The following is a 17,084-nucleotide window of genomic DNA, read 5'->3' as shown; positions in this document are numbered from 1 at the left end:
AAATGAGCCGAACGCAGGAGATATAGGCATCGTAGCGGAAAAATCAATCGAGCAGTGCACTTATTATGTAAGCCCGAATTGAGAGGAGCGTACACTGAATTTTTTTTTTTTTTGGTTTGTGCGCCAACTTGGCAGCTATCTGTGCAGCTTATCCAGATGAAAGATTAAAGGGCTTTTGTCATGATGCTTTTGAACTAATTACAAAAGTGTATAATAAGGAAATTTATTACAAGACTCGGGCAGTCAGAAGGCCAATAACTAAATTCAAACAATCAAAATGCTCTATTGCCGGTAAAATGGTACCGAATGGTACCGAATGATACCGCACTTGTGTCCCTTCGAACTTCAGTCATATAATAAATCTCTTATTAACCAAGCTTGCTCGGGAACGTACTGGAAGAATATCGGTCCTCGGTCTATTTTGTTCGGACCTCGCTGCGCTCGGTCCGTACTCTCAAGACCTCGGTCCGATATTCTCCCAATAGGGCCCTCGCGCTTGGTTAATAAGATATCTGTTCAACATCAGTTAGATTTGTAACTTTGATTACACTTGTAAAGAGCAACGAATAAAAATTTGTCCTTGTTCCACGTATTTGCAGAGTTCCTGTCGACGATAGTAATTCTGATCCCCTCAGCCTTTTCAAGATTCCAAGTGACCTTTATAGGCTGTCGACTTGTTCTTCAATACGCCTCTTACTGCATGACTTTTGGGACTTCGATAAGTAATAAGACATCATTCCTACGTGGTGTAACACGGCTTCAAAATAAGGAACATGGGTTACCTAGGGTAGATGAGGGTGAACGTGGTAGAAAAATGGCTAACCAAGGATAGCTGGCAATAAACGGGGTAGAACATGGGTTACCTGGGGTAGATGAGGGTAAACGTGATAGAACAAGGCTAAACTAGGGAAAAGGAGTAAAACATGGGTTACCTATGGTACATGAGGGTGAACGTGGTAGAACATGGCTAAACAAGGGTAGATGGGGGTAAACGTGGTAGAACATGGGTTACCTATGGTAGATGGGGCTAAACGTGGTGGAACACGGGTTACCTATGGTAGATGGGGATAAAGTGGTAGAATATGGGTTAACTAAGGCAGATGAGGGTGAACGTGGTAGAACATGGCTAAAAAAGGGTAGATGGGGGTAAACGTGGTGGAACATAGGTTAACTAGGGTAGATGAGGGTGAACGTGGTAGAACATGGGTTAAAATATGGTAGATGAGGGTGAACGTGGCAAAACATGGGTTCATTAGGGTAGATGGGGGTACACGTGGTAGAACATGGGTTGACTAGGGTAGATGAGGGTGAACGTGATAGAACATGGCTAAACAAGGGTAGATGGGGGTAAACGTGGTAGAACATGGGTTAACTAGAGTAGATAAGGGTGAACGTGGTAGAACATGGGTTAACTAGGGTAGATGAGGGTGAACGTGGTAAAACATGGCTAAACAAGGGTAGATGGGGGTAAACGTGGTAGAACATGGGTTAACTAGGGTAGATGAGGGTGAACGTGGTAGAACATGGCTAAACAAGGGTAGATGTGGATAAACGTGCTAGAACATGGCTAAACAAGGGTAGATGGGGGTAAACGTGGTAGAACATGGGTTAACTAGGCTAGATGAGGGTGAACGTGGTAGAACATGGCTAAACAAGGGTAAATGTGGGTAAACGTGGGAGAACATGGGTTAACTAGGCTAGATGAGGGTGAACGTGGTAGAACATGGCTAAACAAGGGTAGATGGGGGTAAACGTGGTATAACATGGGTTAACTAGGGTAGATGAGGGTGGAAGTGGTAGAACATGGCTAAACAAGGGTAGATGGGAGTAAACGTGGTAGAACATGGCTAAACAAGGGTAGATGGGGGGTAAACGTTGTAGAACATGGGCTAACTAGGCTAGATGAGGGTGAACGTGGTAGAACATGGCTAAACAAGGGTAGAACAAGGGTAGATAAGGGTGTACGAGGTAGAACATGGCTTAACTAGGGTAGATGAGGGTGAACGTGGGAGAACATGGGTAAACAAGGGTAGATGGGGGTAAGTGTGGTAGAACATGGTATAACTAGGGTAGATGAGGGTGAACGTGGTAGAACGTGGCTGAACAAGGGTAGATGGGCATAAACGTGGTAGAACATGGGTTAACTAGGGTAGATGAGGGTGAACGTGGTAGAACATGGGTTAAATAGGGTAGATGAGGGTGAACGTGGCAAAACATGGGTTCATTAGGGTAGATGGGGGTACACGTGGTAGAACATGGGTTAACTAGGGTAGATGAGGGTGAACTTGATAGAACATGGCTAAACAAGGGTAGATGGGAGTAAACGTGGTAGAACATGGGTTAATTAGGGTAGATGAGGGTGAACGTGGTAAAACATGGCTAAACAAGGGTAGATGGGGGTAAACGTGGTAGAACATGGGTTAACTAGGGTAGATGAGAGTGAACGTAGTAGAACATGGCTAAACAAGGGTAGATGGGAATAAACGTGCTAGAACATGGCTAAACAAGGGTAGATGGGGGTAAACGTGCTAGAACATGGGTTAACTAGGCTAGATGAAGGTGAACGTGGTAGAACATGGCTAAACAAGGGTAGATGGGGGGTAAACGTGGTAGAACATGGGTAAACTAGGCTAGATGAGGGTGAACGTGGTAGAACATGGCTAAACAAGGGTAGATGGGGGTAAACGTGGTATAACATGGGTTAACTGGGTTAGATGAGGGTGGAAGTGGTAGAACATGGCTAAACAAGGGTAGATGGGAGCAAACGTGGTAGAACATGGCTAAACAAGGGTAGATGGGGGGTAAACGTTGTAGAACATGGGCTAACTAGGATAGATGAGGCTGAACGTGGTAGAACATGGCTAAACAAGGGTAGATAAGGGTGTACGAGGTAGAACATGGCTTAACTAGGGTAGATGAGGGTGAACGTGGGAGAACATGGCTAAACAAGGGAAGATGGGGGTAAACGTGGTAGAACATGGTTTAACTAGGGTAGATGAGGGTGAACGTGGGAGAACATGGCTAAACAAGCATAGATGAGGGTAAACGTGGTAGAACATGGGTTAACTAGGGTAGATGAGGGTGAACGTGGTAGAACATGGCTAAACAAGGGTAGATGGGGGTAAACGTGGTAGAACATGGATTAACTAGGGTAGATTAGGGTAAACGTGATAGAACATGGGTAATCAAGGGTAGTTGGGGGTAAACGTGGTAGAACATGGGTTAACTAGGGAAGACGAGGGTGAACGTGGTAGAACATGGCTAAATAAGGGTAGATGGGGGTAAGTGTGGTAGAACATGGCTTAACTAGGGTAGATGAGGGTCAACGTGGTAGAACGTGGCTGAACAAGGGTAGATGGGGGTAAACGTGGTAGAACATGGATTAACTAGGGTAGATTAGGGTAAACGTGATAGAACATGGGTAATCAAGGGTAGTTGGGGGTAAACGTGGTAGAACATGGGTTAACTAGGGTAGATGAGGGTGAACGTGGTAGAACATGGCTAAACGAGGGTAGATGAGGGTAAACGTGGTAGAACATAGGTTAACTCGGGTAGGTGAGGGTGGACGTGGTAGAACATGGCTAAACAAGGGAAGATGAGGGTAAACGTGGTAGAACATGGTTTAACTAGGGTAGATGAGGGTGAACGTGGGAGAACATGGCTAAACAAGCATAGATGAGGGTAAACGTGGTAGAACATGGGTTAACTAGGCTAGATGAGGGTGAACGTGGTAGAACATGGGCTACCTATGGTAGATGGGGGTAAATGTAATAGAACATGGGTTAACTAGGCTAGATGAGGGTGAACGTTGTAGAACATGGGTTACCTATGGTAGATGAGGGTTAACGTGGTAGAACATGGGTTAACTAGGGTAGATGAGGGTGAACGTGGTAGAACATGGCTAAACAAGGGTAGATGTGGGTAAACGTGGTAGAACATGGGTTAACAAGGGTAGATGAGGGTGAACTTGGTAGAACATGGTTAATTAAGGGTATATGGGGGTGAACGTAGTAGAACATGGGTAAATTAGGGTAGATGTGGGTTAATGATGGAGAAGAAAGGTAACTGATAGAACAAGGGTATGTAGGACATATCGTGCTACATACATGAGAGTAATAATAGTTAGTAGAGGGGACGAACTCTGTACACATCACATTACACTCTACTAACTATGATGTGTATTAGTTATTGGGACATGATATGGACCTAACATGAACGCTTTACCTAGAACAGAGACCCAAGATGGTAAATTTTCTGGCATTTAAAGTCATGTATGTTTGTTCTGGCAACAGTCATTATTCACTTTCAAGTCAATTGATTCGGCAGATTTCCAATCGACGCGGCGATGTACACGAACTGTCAAGCGCAATGCTGGGAAGACTTCGGCGCTCGATAAAATAAGGTAAGAGATTTTGCCCCAAAAATTCTGCTCATGTCTTACTAGTTTTTGCTATTTTTCTCGAGTGCATAATAAACCAACTTTATTGTGAATTCTTCAACAGGAAATTTCGTGAGACTGGAGAGAGATCGACGTTTGAGGTATAAAGTTAACTCCCTAAGTAGAGCGGCCATGATCGATAATTCTAAACGTGAACAGTTGCTGATTTCTGTACACTTTTACGGTTTATCGTGATATCTGGACCAGCTATATAATACAGGCCATTGAAATCTTTAACATCGTTTTCTTTAATTTGATTGGAGACCGGTTAGGATGAAAGCTGGGAGACCTCAACAGATGTTTCCTCATGTACATGAGTTAAAGCTATGTACTGTTGACTAGTAAACCATTCTAATAAGCGCCAGTCAGTGTATCAGAACGTTTGAGGATCGTGCGTTTGAGGATCTAACTCACAGGATCAGATTGTTAATTCTCCCTTCTAGACGCTATACATTTCTTTGTAAAATGGTTACAAGAATTTAGCGTAAGATCAAGATAACAATTTCTTCGTGATAAGTTTGAACATTCTCATGATCTGTTTGCTGCACAATGTATGGACATTTTAGAGAGAAGTTACTTTTAAATTACCTCTGGGAGTTTGAGAGTTAAAGAAAGAGAAACTAAATTAATTCCTGATTCATTCTCTTCACACATCTAAGGAAGGTCACTTTGTGAAGAAGTCCCTCCCCCCTTTAAAGACTTCCCTCATCACCCCTCCCATCCCATCCTCCAAGCAATGATATATTCAAAAAGAAATCTCCCAAACTTTTCCATATATTTCTTTGGATTAAGGTTTTAAGAGATATTGTGGCTTATTCCCTTTTCTGTGACCATCTATGCATACTAAACATAAATCATCACCATCAGGAAAACTATACTGCCATGGGTTTAATACATTCATTCCCAAAATTTAGACTCGTATTTTTTCCCTCCAGGTCAGAAATATTGATGATGTTTATCAGGTGGTGAATGAAGATGAATAGTCCGACATTGTTAGGAAACTACAGGAGCAAGACTGGGTGGTTGATGATGGTAAGAGCTGTGTTCATAGATGTGTGGAACGGTTTTTTTTTTAAGGGTTCTTGCTGAATTATAGGGTCAACACCAAACTTCAAGTTGGGTCATAAATTACAAAGTCTTTTAAACCTTTACATGCTAATGTCAGCATGGATATTCTCAATACATTTTCAAAAGTGTTGACTAGGAGAATTTGAGTAAATGTGTTTAGTTGGTGATCATTTGGTTTATTCTCCTGACCTTAATGTGTGATTCAGGGGTGATATTGTAAGGAGAAATTAGATGCTAGTCACTCCAAGGGGTTTAAAGGTTAACAGACCAATTTATGTTTGCAAATTTTCGGATCCCTCTAACCAAAGACATTGGTATGAAAACATCTTCTTTCTTTCTTTGCATTATTAACTAATGACACCAATGCAGAGTAAATGCAAGGGAATATTATCCTTATATGCTATGAACAATGTTTTTTCTGCTCTGGTATTGTCTGCATACACGAGGTTTGAATGTGCTTTCCTTTTCAGATGGGACTGGATGTGTGGGTGATGGACGAGAAATATTTGATGACGATCTTGATGATGAGCCATCAACTGGTCGGTTGATAAATAATTAGTGACTTATTATTAATAATTAATCTTTTTTTCCATTTTTTTCAAGTAACTTCCAGAAGCAGGGGTTTCATTTAAATGTTTTCCGTAGGAGAGCAAGTGGTTTTCATAGGCAGGCAGGCAAAACTTTTTGAACTGAACTTCTTTATAGGATAAACTTTCCTCCAGCTCATCAAACCAGATGGGCAAAAGCATCCTCACAATGGATCAATTTGCCCAGTGCCCGGCCCTTAATGAAAGCCTGCAGAAGTGATTTATGGAAAACTGTTTGAATTTTTCAGGAAAGAATGACCCCAAATTCAAGCCAAAGAGGCCGGTATGTGCGAGCCTTCTATTTTGTTGATGTGAATATCTTTCTAATCTTGTTGGATAATGTGCTATAGAAATCATCATAATTATTATAATATTGTGTAATATTTACTCCAACAAGCTACTTATTATCTCATTATTTAAAGAATGTGAAAAAGCCAACAGTGAAGCCAAAGACAATTAACAAGATGCTGTTAGATAATGTGCTATAGAAATCATCATAATTATAATAATATTGTGTAATATTTGCTCCAACAAGCTACTTATTATCTCATTATTTAAAGAATGTGAAAAAGCCAACAGTGAAGCCAAAGACAATTAACAAGATGCTGTTAGCTGCAAGTGCCAAAGCAAAGAAGGCTAAGGTAAGGGTGCTGAACACATTTTTTTCTTCCTTAAGACTTTGACCTTGATAGTAACATTAACTAGTGATTGTGTAGTCTGATTGTACAAGCAAGAGGAGTAGTCCTGGGAATGACTGTTGTCAGAAAGAGTGACCAAAGTCTGGGGTGGATCTAGGATTTAGTCAAGGGGGGTTTGGAGAATTGCCCAAGAGCATGCTCCCCAGGGAGATTTTGAAAATAAGGTCTTCGGAAACATGATTTCCAGCATTTTTAGGAATAATTTAGGGGGTTCGACCGAACCACCCCTGGATCCACCCTAGCAAAGGGTTAACAGCTTAAGCAAAAGGCATTTGAGTTGTTGTCCCTTGGGTGCAACAAGCTCAGTCTCTGTTAATTGATTGGTCAGTTTTGGGTAATGTTATTGGCTGTAAGACTCTTGTAACGTAAGTCAGTCCAGATTAGTTAGTTTTGCTCCATTGGTATTGTTAGTTTATTCTGTTTGGTTCTTTTGTTCTGTAAATGTCATAAATGTTTTGTTTGTGTGGTGTCGATAGTTGTTGACATCTGCTGACAAGAATCTGTTCTAAGTTAGAGAGCCAGCTTTCCATTTACTGTAACGGGATTGATTGTTGTTTAGATGGAGGGAATGCCGCACTGAAACTTGCATGGTCAAGCTCTAACTATGTTCAATTTAAGTACAGTTTTCCTATAAACTGCTATTTTGCAGACTGAAGTAACATCTATTGGTGAAGATGATCTGTTAAATGATCCTCTTAAGGAAGTGGAGGTATGTATAAGAAATGTAAGCATTCCTTTAATATTTTGATAGACCCTCTAATTGATTACTCTGGGTGAAAGTGGTTTGAAAAAATAGAAGGAAAATATGGTTTGCTCCTGAGTCTAAGTTTTTCCTGTCCTCCATCAAATCAAGGTCACTGTTGCCAATCAGACCTCCCTTGACAAAATTAAATTTTTTGTTCAGACTTTGTGTAATACACATTACATATTTCTCGATTGTACAAGTCAACTAACAAGTTGCTCAGTGTGTGTGACTTTTGAAACAATATTGTTTCATTAATATTTGATAAATAGATTATGAGCTGAAGATTTTTAATAGACATTATACAAGGCTGCACTCTAAGGAAAATTGAATGGAGCCCAGTTCTCTGAAACTGAAATTCAGGGTGCCCAGCACAAGCTTTGTATGAAAAACTAAAATTCCTGAGTCACCCACAAGGAAAAGTAAGGTGTCAGGGGTCACTGGGCGCTGCTAGACCATAGCCTTGCGATAGTTGATCAGGGCAATCAGTCTGCTGAGCATTTTACACCAGTTGGGAAAGGAGATTTATTACAAATTATCTTATTCTATGTATTCAGCAACCAAGACCAGCTCCAGTGAAATTTTCAAAGGGAAAACCACAAGTTTTTAGGTATTTCTTGCAGTATTGTAATGTATCTCTGAAAGAGTTTTGTATTATTTCCTTGGAGATTCAAACTCATGATAGTTATGGTCTAAAATTGTTTTTTAATTTTTCTAGAACTCCAACATCAGCTTTACCAACTGGTAGCACTCCAAGACGACTTCAGGTCTGTCTTCTTGTTGTATTTAGAAGGGTTGAATTGGGTAATAAGTTGTCCTAAGATCCTTGATTTCCCGTTACACAGCCAGGAGAAATCCACTGGCACAAGAATGATCCTTTTTATCTGTGGGAGTCACCAAAGAGGAATATCCCCCTTCAATATCTCATTATCTCTCTCTGTTACTGAACAGCAATCACCTGGACCACGGCAGAATATTGTTAAAGTTGAACCAAGATCTCCGCCCAAACCTAGACACACCAAAAATTTACCAGCCAAGGGAAAAACTGTTGTGAAACGTGAGCCGTCAGAGAGAGAGGAAGGAAGGTATAGCAGCATGGTTGGAGATCCATCAAGAGTAACGAAGGAGGAGAGTTATGAGGCAGCTATGGATATGGATTCAGGGATGGATGGTAAGCATGAAGAATGGTTTATAATAGTCACCTTTAGTTTATCTTAGGTGATCAGAAGTACATGAAAGATCTTTAAGAAATACTGCCTTATGGGATAGTCTTCATTAATTATACCTGTGGGAAAGATTGGAATTAGGTATCTCCCGATGGAGTTTTGAGAACTCAGGTCCTTTAGTTTGAAAAATAAAACCATCAAGTAGTTTTTAGGTTTAGACACAAAGGAGCATAATTGTACTTCTCATTATTAAATATTTATATTTATCCATATAAAAATTATTTTTCTTTTGTTGTATTATTTAGATATACTTTTTGGATATATATTATATATTTATATTGCTGATTTAGTGTTAACTGGTTTATACCAGCTGTTCCCTCTCAATTCAGCTGAATGGTCTAATCAGGGTAAATAAAGATTTTTATTCAATTATATTTTATTTTAATTTATGGACCATCACAAGTTTATATTTGATGATTGTTTTTCCAGGTGATCCTATGATGGGTTGTGATGGCTTTGGAGGAGATGACCTTGTTGATGTAGAAGCAATCCAGGCATTATCAAATGTGGAAACAAATCCTGATGAAAAACCCAGTGTAAAAGTGAAGGTAGTGTAAATGCTCCAAGAAGTGCTCTCTCTTCTACACCTCTCCCTTCTAAAGCTTCTTGTTTCAACTCCCCTTCCCATCCCTTTTAAAGCTAGTAGTTTCAACTCCCCCTCCCTTCTGAAGCTTGTAGTTTCAACTCCTCTCTCCTCTCCCTTCTAAAGCTTCTAGTTTTAACTCCCTACCCCTCCCTGCCACACCCTTTCCCTTTCTGAAGAATACATTTTCGTCCTCCCACATCCCTTGAAACTAAAACTTGGCTAGTGTTTTTATTCTTTTGGACTGAATAGTGTCTTGGTACAGAATATTACAACTAGTATGTAAAGGCTTCTATTGGTCCTCATGATAAATGTTGTTGACTTTGGAACAAAAGAACTGCTTACTGTACAGGGAAGTCACTAAAGCCAGATGATAGAGAACAAAAGTTCTGGCAATTTGGTTTCTATCAATGAGGCTATAATGAAACCCTTCTCTAGCACTCAGCCCTTAAGAATCAATGAGGCTTCCAAAGGGTTTTGTACAAAGTTAGATTCATAGGAAGGCTCCCCAGGGGCTTTGTACAGAGTTGGATCCTTAGGAATTAATGGGGCTCCCAAGGGGTTTTGTACAGAGTTAGATTGACGTAGCAGTTTAGATTTCGCTACGTGTTTAAGCTATACTTTATGTAAGCGGAGTTCTGGTGTCTCTCGATTGCACAATAGCACATGTAAAACTAGAGTGTGCAAACCGTACAATAAAGGTTGATCTTCTGTGAGTAATAGCGCAGAGTATACTTCATGGTGACCCCGACGTGACTCACTCGAAGATCAAGAAAGAAAGAAGAAACAGTTTGGAGCCTTCGAAGATACTCCAGGACGAAAATTCGAAGGGACACGGGGATCGAAACAGTAAACCACACTGGCCGCCATCTTGGATTTTGGAAAGTGCCATAATCTGAATTCTTTTCACCGAAGCCATCCCAGCACAGAACAGCGAGTCTGGATTACTGGTCCGCTTGTCCCAAACGGTAATCCAGCCCAGTGGAGACGAACAAGAAACAATTTCGTCAGTTAAGTGCATGAAAGCAAGTGAAGACGTCGATCGATCGCGCTAGTTAGTTAAAAAAAAAAAAAAAATCACCATGCCTGAAACAGACGCAGAAAGGAGGACACGACAAGCTGCCATCGAACAAGCCGCTAGAGCAAGGCTACATGGAGTTGAAATGCCCAAGAGGTTAGACTTCAGTGCCAAAAAGCTACACCACGAATATTTGTGCTTCAAAACTTTGGCGAAAAAGGTGTTAGAATGCTACGAAGGGCTTGAGGACAGTGTGAAAGTAAACAAAGTGCTAATGTGGATGGGACCAGAGGCATGTGTCAAACATGAGCAACATCCATTTCCACCAGGAGACAAGGAAAAACTCGAACCGCTGTGGACCTTTTTTGACAACTTGTGTTCCAAGAAAGAAGGTTGCCATGGTTCGTGGAATGCTGCGAGAATGACCCTGAAGTTCATGAGACAGGAGAAGGGAGAGTCAGTGGATATTTTCTACGGACGGATACGAGATGTACTTCACCAATGTGAGTACGAGCCCGCAATGCAAAAAGTTCTCGAAGCGGAAACCCTCAAATATGGACTGACGAACTCGAAAATTATAGAGAAAGTCTATGCTTTACCCAAAGAGGCAGATGCAAACCGTGTTCTTGAGACTGCCAGAGCTGAGGAACAAGCTCAGACGCATATACGCGAAGTGGAAAAAATCAGAAGGGACCACAACCTGGGAGAAACTAAAAGTGCAGAGGAGCTCGAACAAAAGAAGAAGCCATTCAGCAAAAAGCCCAAGGTTTCCAGTGATGGACGTACCAAGAGCCAGTACAACTGCACAAGATGTGGACGCAAACATGGTCGCAGAGAATGCCCCGCCTATGGGAAAGAATGCAGCAAATGCAAAAGGAAAGGCCACTTTGCTGAGCAGTGCTGTAGCAAGACAAATGCTGGTTCTCACAGCAAGGGACCTAGCAAAGAGCAACAAAAATCCGGACCCAAGAAGAAGTTTCACGAAGCAACTGCAGACTCGGAAAGTAGCGAAGCAGACTTCACAGAGTATGACACCGATGAGGTCACAGTGCAAGTTGACTCCGTGGAAGCAAAGGCTGAAGAAACCAAGTCTGAAAAGACTCATTTCGCCAAGAAACTGCCCAAGCATGTCACCAAAGTCTATTTAGACGAGGACCAATCACCTGAGGTATTCTATGCCACTGTTGAACTTGAATTGCCGAATGGGAGTACAAAGAAGCTTAAGGGCAAGGTTGACACTGGAGCTCAGGTAAACTTGATGAATTATATGACATTCCGAGAAATCTTTGGTGATGACGCAGAGAAAATCCTGCACAACAGTCAAGTGAAACTAACAGGCTATGGAGGAAAGCGTTTCAAGAATCACGGAAAATTCCGTATTGATTGTGTTCGCCACAATAATGTCATTGGCCGACGTGTCGAATTCTTCGTATCCGACTACGGCAGCAACTTGTTCTCACTAAAATTCACCCGTGCGATGAAAATCATAAAGATTATGTGTGAGGAGGAGAAAGACTGCAAAGACTGTCATGGTCCTTACGACGTGAGTGAGGTCAGAGGTAGTACTGAGGAAGAAAAAGAAGAAAGTGCTGCAAACACACCCAAGTACTCTCTCAAGGTGAAGAAACCCATTGAAATCAGGAATACAGCCCAAGTAATCAAGGATGCCAATGAGGTGTTCGAAGGCATTGGAAAGCTAAAAGGCTACCAATACCAGATCGAGATAGATGACAAAGTCCCTCCGGTGGTCAGTCCCAGATACAGTGTACCTCCACCAATGCAGGAGTCTCTGAAAAAGAACTTAGACTGGATGGTGGACATTGATGTCATCAAGAAGCAACAAGAAGCAACACCGTGGGTAAGCAATGTACTATGTACACCCAAACCCAATGGAGACATACGAATATGCCTGAATCCAAAGCCACTCAACAAAGCAGTGAGGAGGCCACACCACTTTGCACCAACAATGGAAGACATCCTACAAAAATTACATGGGTGCAAGTATTTCTCCACCCTTGACCAATCATCTGGCTATTGGAATATTGAAGTTCATCCAGACAGCGTACACCTACTCACCTTCAACACACCATTTGGACGGTATGCATACAAAAGGCTTCCATTTGGACTTGTGAGTAGCCAAGACGTATTCCAACGTGCCGTTGACGAAACATTTGGTGACATCCCCAATGTCTACTGCATTGCAGATGATATACTAATTGCTGCAAGGACAAGGGAGGAACACGATATGGCAGTAAACAAAGTCATCCAACGATGTCGAGACTCAGGCTTCAGGCTCAACCCAAAGAAAGCAAAGATCCTATTGAACCAGATCAATTACTTCGGCCACACCCTAACAAAGGAAGGATTAAAACCAGATGCAAAGAAGATCCAAGGGATAAAGCGGTTGGCAGTGCCAAGGAACAAGCAGGAGCTACAGTCACTGCTGGGAATGTTCAACTACCTGGGAAAGTTTGTACCCAATCTGGCTGCCAAGACACAGGACCTTCGCGCTCTGGTAAAGAAGAATGCAGAATTCGTGTGGGAAGAGACACACACCAAGATATTCGAAGCACTGAAGGCCGAGCTCAAAGACAACATGACGTTGCAGTATTTTGACCCAGAGAAAGAAATCATTATCGAGTGTGATGCCAGCCAAAAGGGCCTGGGTGCATGTCTACTCCAGGATGGCAAGCCAGTCAATTTCTCGTCTAGAAGCTTGATCGACGCAGAAACCAGATACTGCAACCTGGAACGCGAGATGCTTGCTGTTGCCTGGGCAGTCAATCACTACCGACAGTACGTATATGGACGAAGATTCAAGATAGTCAGTGACCACAGTCCACTCCAACAGATCATCAAGAAAGACATAAGGGATGTAACTACCCGGCTGCAACGACTTTTGCTGCGATGCCAAGGCTTTGACTTCACAATCGAATACAAGAAGGGTGTCGAAATGCACATCTCTGACTGCCTCTCAAGGTGTGTGCCACCACCAGCGCCCAATCAAGGACCAGTATTCCCAGAGACCAGCCAAATTGGGATATTTGAGGTCACTGCAGCAAACGAATCAGACATTCAGAAGATCCGATCGGCTCAAAAGAAAGACCCAGTTTTCCAGGAGCTAGAGAGTCTCTGCCAGCAAGGATGGCCAGAACACCGCAATCAAGTGTCTGAGCTGGCAGTAGCCTACTGGGATTACAGACATGACATTGCAATCATTGATGGAATTATTGTGAAGAGCCAAAGGATCGTGGTGCCACAGAAGATGAGAGAGTGTTTACTCCAGAAGTTACACCGAGTGCACCAGGGGATAGACAAATCCATCCAAAGAGCCAGGGACAAATGGTTCTGGCCTGGCATGACTGAACAGATCAGGAGGCTAATCCTCACCTGCCCATCCTGCCTGGAGCACCAACCTAGACAGAAACAAGCAGCGGTCATCCCTGTGATCACAACCAATGCCATGCAGATACTGGGTTGTGACATTTTCCAGCATGCTGGTCGATGGTACAGTTGCATCATCGACTACCACACCGGATACCCATGGGTAAAGCAACTGAAGAACCAAGAAGCAGATACAGTTATCCAACATTTTCAGAGTGTCTGCAACCAGTTTGGTTACCCTATGGAGGTAGTGAGTGATCGAGGCTCACAATACACTTCTAGCGACTTCCAGGAACTCTGCTTGAAATTCAACATCATTCACAAGCCAGGGACCCCTCACTCTCAGTGGAAAAACGGCCGCTGTGAAAATGCCATTGGGAGACTCAAGAGGTTACTTGAGAAGTCCAAAGAAGAGGAAACGACCATGGAAGACATACTTGTGAACATCCGTGACACACCGCTAGATGGAAATACTCCCTCACCCTATGAGCTGATGTTTCACAGGAAGGTCAAATCAGACCTACCCTCAATACCACTCAGCCTGTTCGACAGCACCAACAGCATCAACGCAGGCCATAGAAGTGTGAAGCACGCCGAAAGAACGAACGAAAGCGAAAACAGAGGTGAACCATCAAGGCTGGAGCAACATCAAACAGTCATGTTTATGAAGAAACCTCAGGAAAAGAAGGCCCGATGGTCGTGGGACAGTCGTCACTGTGGACGGTCAACGATCATACACCGTGGAGGACGACGCAACTGGAGCACAATATTCCAGAGATCGAGTCCACATCAAGCCAACTCTCGGTAATGCCGCCACTCCACAAACTGCGAAAGCCGCTTCCAAAGGAAGAGAAGAAAGTGTATCAGTGCCAGTTGGGATGCCAAGCTCAAAAGATACGGCTAGCCCACCAAAGCCGAAGGAAGAGACCCCCATGAAGCAGAAAGCTGACAATCCATCAGACAGCATCAAAACATCCCGACCAAGGCGTGTCATCAAAGCACCAGTGAAATACGGATATGAATGAAACCTTGGATGTGACATTTACACAGAAGTGATTTAAAAAAAAAAAAAAAAAAAAAAACACACAACAACAAAAACTGTTGTTCTTTATTTTATCTTTAGATCACCAAGCTATGTTTTTTTTTTATTATTCTGTTATAGTTATATTTGTCATCCCCAATCAGGAACTGACATTGTGTTAGTGGAAACTTTGTTTGTTTTGTTCTCAACAAGGGGGATGACGTAGCAGTTTAGATTTCGCTACGTGTTTAAGCTATACTTTATGTAAGCGGAGTTCTGGTGTCTCGCGATTGCACAATAGCACATGTAAAACTAGAGTGTGCAAACCGTACAATAAAGGTTGATCTTCTGTGAGTAATAGCGCAGAGTATACTTCATAGATCCCAAGGAATTAATGAGGCTCCTTAGGGGTTTTGTACGGAGTTAGATCCCTAGGAATTCATGAGGCTCCCTAGGCGTTTTGTATAGAGGTTTTGTACTGTTGAACTTTCAGGAATTCGCAGTGGTTTTCAACAATAACAACAGGTATTGCAGGGTGTGCATTTTACAACTTACTACCTGGGAAGAAGGAGAACTGACTGCTAATGTTTATACTTTTAAAAGGTAATTAATTGCTCTTTTGATTGTAGGTTGAAACAACTGAAAAGCAGACAGACAGAAAATGTGCTCTCCCACAAAAGTATGTAAAGTTATTTGAAAATGTGCTTTCCTAATGAAAATCACATAGCTAATGAAAAAATGGTTATTGAGTTGTCTTATGATTCTTCGAATCTATCTTTTGCTTGGTATTTTTTTAAACATCATTTTTGTATTTTCAGAACAAAAGAAATTTCTGATGACTCTGCCTGGGAGACAATTCTAGAGAATGAAGAATCACATCAAGAGGTAATAAATAACAAACCATTTTACTACAGTTTTTTAACAAAATTATTATGTTTTGCAAAATTTTTGTTGTAGTTGGTTCCTCATGTGCTTTCCTATTAGTGCCCAAGTTGGACCAGTAATAACCAATCATGTTAAAAATTTGTTAAATTTCATTTTTTGATTAGTGAGTATGATTAGAAATTATAACATAATAAACATTGTATGCATTGGCAGATTGGTCAATTCAATTTCCAAGGGGATGCTTTGTTAGGTTTTAGAACCCATGGTAACTAGTTATGTCATTAAAGCAATAGAACACATTTTCTGGGCTCTTTGATTAATCCACTTGGGATGTTTGGAGAACACAAGTATTAAGCTTTCGTAAGGTTCTACCAACATGCAACATAACTATGGGATCTCTACTTATGGAACTTTTATTCTATTTTTTTTTCTTTGATCTCTATTCTAATAGACTGATGTGTCATGTCAATTATTTGTACATGTCAGTGACCAACATGAAAGCCTATGCTACTTTGGTCACTGAGCACATCTTGGCTGCATATTGTTATACTTTTTATTCTCTTTAATTGATGGAAGTTTTCTTTTTGTATATGTTGTAGTTCAATTTTATACTTGGTTCAAATTTTATTTTCCTTTTTCTTGGTCATGTTAATGTATGATAGTGAGATTGAAACAAAGGCAAATTAAATTTGAACCAAGGCTAAAATTGAACTACAACATATATACTGTTGATCGATGTTATAAATTTTGTAAATAGTGCATAACAATAAACTTGACTTGACTTGACATCCAGCATGGCTTTGTCAGGCTATAGAGCCCAGAAAAATAAGTTTTATTGCTTAACTAGATTTGATTGTTTACTTTTGTTGTAACTCTAGGTTCTGTCAGATGTCAGTGTTGACTCCTCTACTCTCCCACTTCAGGAAGTTAATGGTAAGTGCAGAATCTAGAAGATGACTAATTTTTCACAAATTTCCTCAATGGAGGAGTTCCATTCTGCCATGATGTACCTTTTCACTCTTACTAAAATAATCATGTAATTTATCTCATTTTGAATTAACAATTTCAGGAGAAAAAGTTCTCAAGTTTTACTGGTTTGATGCTTATGAAGATAGATATAAACTGCCAGGTAAACAGAAGTGGAGTTCATTTTATTTGTTTTTAAGCAGGTTGATTAATTTGGCAGCTGTAATAGCTGATGTGGACCTGCTGTCCTAACCCACCCATCCCACCCCAGGGGAGGACATCCATCGCACAGTAATCTCGTGTGTGGGAAGTTAACGTCTCCTGCCCCAACCCTGCAGGAGACGGGACCTCCATTTATTCGTCGCTCTCCGAGAAGACTAGAATATCTAACCATTTCTTGATGTTATAGAAAGGTAGCAAATTCTTCTCAATTATTTTAAGACCTTGATTGTTGGTCCGGCCAGGGCT

The 17,084-nt window shown here is 41.5% G+C and overlaps 1 protein-coding gene across 1 annotated transcript in view; it reads right to left on the bottom strand.

Moving 5' to 3' along the window:
* Positions 1–17,084, bottom strand: part of LOC148726108 (uncharacterized) — a 137,922-nt gene that overhangs the window by 54,930 nt on the left and 65,908 nt on the right. The window lies entirely within an intron of this gene.

The sequence above is a fragment of the Stylophora pistillata genome, chromosome 7 (genome assembly GCF_964205215.1).
Source record: "Stylophora pistillata chromosome 7, jaStyPist1.2, whole genome shotgun sequence".
NCBI lineage: Eukaryota > Metazoa > Cnidaria > Anthozoa > Scleractinia > Pocilloporidae > Stylophora > Stylophora pistillata.
This window is presented reverse-complemented; position numbering and strand designations above follow the sequence as displayed.